Source organism: Humulus lupulus, chromosome 6 (assembly GCF_963169125.1).
Source record: "Humulus lupulus chromosome 6, drHumLupu1.1, whole genome shotgun sequence".
In the NCBI taxonomy this organism is placed as follows: domain Eukaryota; kingdom Viridiplantae; phylum Streptophyta; class Magnoliopsida; order Rosales; family Cannabaceae; genus Humulus; species Humulus lupulus.
Genome location: NC_084798.1, coordinates 171,589,005 through 171,592,380, shown reverse-complemented (window position 1 = coordinate 171,592,380; position 3,376 = coordinate 171,589,005). Strand labels below are relative to the sequence as shown.

General features: G+C 37.6%; 1 long non-coding RNA gene across 1 annotated transcript; it reads right to left on the bottom strand.

Annotated features, from left to right (window-relative positions):
* Positions 1-794: 794 nt before the first annotated feature.
* On the bottom strand, positions 795-2,770 carry LOC133784308 (uncharacterized). Its single transcript, XR_009871263.1, has 3 exons — positions 2,424-2,770; positions 2,077-2,208; positions 795-1,114 (listed from the first exon to the last, which is right to left on the bottom strand). It is a non-coding gene; the product is annotated as an uncharacterized LOC133784308 (long non-coding RNA).
* Between the last annotated feature and the right edge of the window lie 606 nt (positions 2,771-3,376).

Here is a 3,376-nt window from a genome sequence, read left to right as displayed (position 1 = left end):
TTATTAGTTATAGTAATAACAAAACAATAACATAACTCAAACAAAAACCATAAGCAGTAGAACTTTTAAAAATATATGCAACAAATTGAAATCAGAAATAAGAACAGAACATAAATATTGCAAAACCTTTGCTATAACTTGCACAAGTTCTTTAGAAGGTATAATCAATGTCTTTGCGGGAGGCTTGCTAACTGACTCCGCGGGAGACTTTTGTCCTCGAGAGCTACCATCTTTTGTCAAGCGAGCCATCTTCAATATAATTCCTGAATGTAACAAACAGGTGAATGTGATAAAGCTCATCTAAAATACAGGATTAGAACTGTCAGCAGACTAAAGTAATACTAAACACAAGAAAAAATGCAAAATACTCAATGAAGACTAAGATATTAAAGATTGGATCTTTAATAAATAAAAAAGGTTGAAACCTGTAAAACATAAGCTCTTCAACAAAAATAGAAAAAGTGAAGCCTACCAAAATCTTTTTCATTTGCTGCATGAAATATTCCAGAATATATGGATCCATTTTGCACATGGGCATCCACATGCTGACCAACGAAACAAGTAGTTATATATACTAAGCGATCATTCGAAGGACTCCCATGGCCACCAGTTTTGCTCCCTGAATCAGCAGGTTTAGGGACTGTTGCAGAGAAAAGACTCTCTATCTCTGACACGTCAAATTCTGGAGCACTAAAACAAAAGGAAGCAATATTACTAATTGAGAAAGGTAGAATTTAAACAAACAATGTAAGGCGGATGGATATATTGGTACTTCTCAAAGGAAAAAATAGAAAAATATTACTAATTCATAATAATAGAACAATAGGACAGCAACAGGAGTTTAAATACATTTGAGGATCCCCATATCTTTGCAATTCTTCCCACAAGCTTCCTTGCAATGCTCTTGTAAACTTGCTCCAGTGCAGTGGTTTTAATGAAGATCTTCGAGGGGCAGCAGCAGCGGCCCCCATCCCAATAGGACGTGAAAGCCCACGCCCCCTCCCTATAGATAGGCCTCTCGCATCAGGAATTGCTCCTTTGGTACCAGCAGGAGGAGGTGGAGGAGGTGCGCCACCTGGAGGTCTAGGTGGAGGTGGAGGCCCTGGAGCACGACCTGAAACACAGTTCACATTTGAGAGTTAATATGACCCTAGCAAAACAGAATGAACTGAAATATAATTACTAGCTATATTACCACCAGTTTGAAATATGCATATTTCAAGTAGAAACAGGCAACCAACACTTCAACAAGATTATTTGAGCATGGCACAACACAAGGAAACATAGATTATATTTGTAATGAATTGCACCTGGGAATATTGAACCACTAAACTACATCTAAAATCATGCTATATTTTCACTCATTGAATCTCGAATTTAAGTTCAAGTATGGCCATGTTTTCATATTCATAAAAGGCTGTAAAACAATGAAGATTGTGCTATAGGGAAAAAAAATTAACAGACGAACACGGTTTGAAACACAGTACAAGTCTACAACATTATATACGGCTAACGGTCAGCAATGTACCAACTGATACATAATCAAATGTTTACACAAACCGAATGTTTTCAACATTTAATCTCAAACCAAACCAAGTTTTACAGACATTGATATCTCAGGCATTTGCCAAGTTAATAAAAATATGAGCCGCATCAACTTTTTCCAGCTGAAGATAAGCCTTAAACAAGTTAGACTCTGCACCAAATTTGCTTAAGCAGATTTAAAACTGTTCAGATGAGAAAACCAAGGTTGCTTGCACTGACACCATGAAAATTAGGCGCATTGCAAAATAACAGCTGAATTGAAGCTCAAAAATGGAGATACCAAACTGAAATCCATCTCTTGATTCTTCACAAAACCAGGAAAAATTTAAGCCAGTACCATCATATGAATCTCATAAAACCCAGAAAATCCTACGTCTCAATCAAAATATGACAAGCCCATATCCCCAAGTCAAGGAAAGACCAATACAAACAAACCAAATCTTTGACACGGTCAAACTAAAACTCAACTCACTTTAGATTCGAAAAAAGAAAAGAAAAGAAAATAAACATCACTGGACAAAAGAGAAATACCTTAGCAGCAGTGAAAGCCTCCTCTGACTTTTTCAGAGTAAAAATCTTCTTCTCGTCGAGTGAGACAGCCATTTTAACACAGCAAAAATGACGAGACGATTGCGAAGTGCCGAAGCTTGGAGTCTACAAAGACTGTGATAGAGAAGGGAAGAAAAGGGAGGGAAATTGAATGTTAAAAACAAATATTGAAGCAATTGGAATGCTCATGAAAAACAATAATGGAAAATCACCTGCAGTAAAATTAGGTTAAGGGCATATAATAATCTGAGCAACAAATCATCTCGTGTACCAAAAAATCTAAACAAAAAAAATGACAAAATCACTTTCTAAATCCAAGAAAGACTCACCTGAACTACTCCATGAAAGACATCACCCCTGAGAGCTTTATTAGTTGCAGATTTGAGACAACTATGATACCCGGCGGTTCCTCAACGTCGCACTCTGAACCAATCCCCAAGGGTGTCGCATGCTCCATGACTAGAGCATCAGAGCTTGGAGTCTGCCAAGACTACGACGGAGAAGGAGAAGGAAAGGAAAGGAAACGGAAGAAGGAAGAAGGCAGAGAGACGGGAAACAAGAAGAGAAAAAAAGAGAACCAAGAAAACATATGATATAATATTATAAGATTGAAAGGATACAGAATGAGAATGGGAAAAAAGAGACTAAAGGCGCCATTATATTAATTCAATTGGCGCCGAAAATTTCGTTCCCTCCGTGTTTTTTTTTTGTTTCAGCAAGTCTTATTAGTCTAGCATAACTCTTTTTTATTAGTATTATATTAATGTGTTATGGAAATGGGTATTTGGTGTAGTGATAGTCACAGCCAGGCACTACCCAGTTTTCTCCTCTTCGAATTTCCTCAAGCCAAACCATTTTAAAACTCAACCAAACCTCAACCAAACTTCGAAACAAGACTCCCAATATCATCAACTCATCCCAAACAACCTAACCACAAGAAATTCAATCACATGCACCCCAAAACTCAAAATCCACCATGGCTGAACCTAGAGCTCAAAACTCAGCAAAACAACAGAAATCACAAAGCCTAAAGCTAAAGTTTCTTACCTTTGATGGATGAGCTCAGCCTAGGTTGTCTTCCACACTTGCTTAGCCTTCACCTCCTCAAACCCTTAGGTTTAATTCCTTAGAATTCCCACAGAAACTCTGCTTAGAAAAACCAATTCAATACCAAACCAGGAACTGAATATTAACCTCAAAACCTTACCTCTAATGATGAACAACTCTTGCTAACTCTTCAAACCAAACAAGGGATCCTAGCCTCAAGCTCCTACCCAAACTC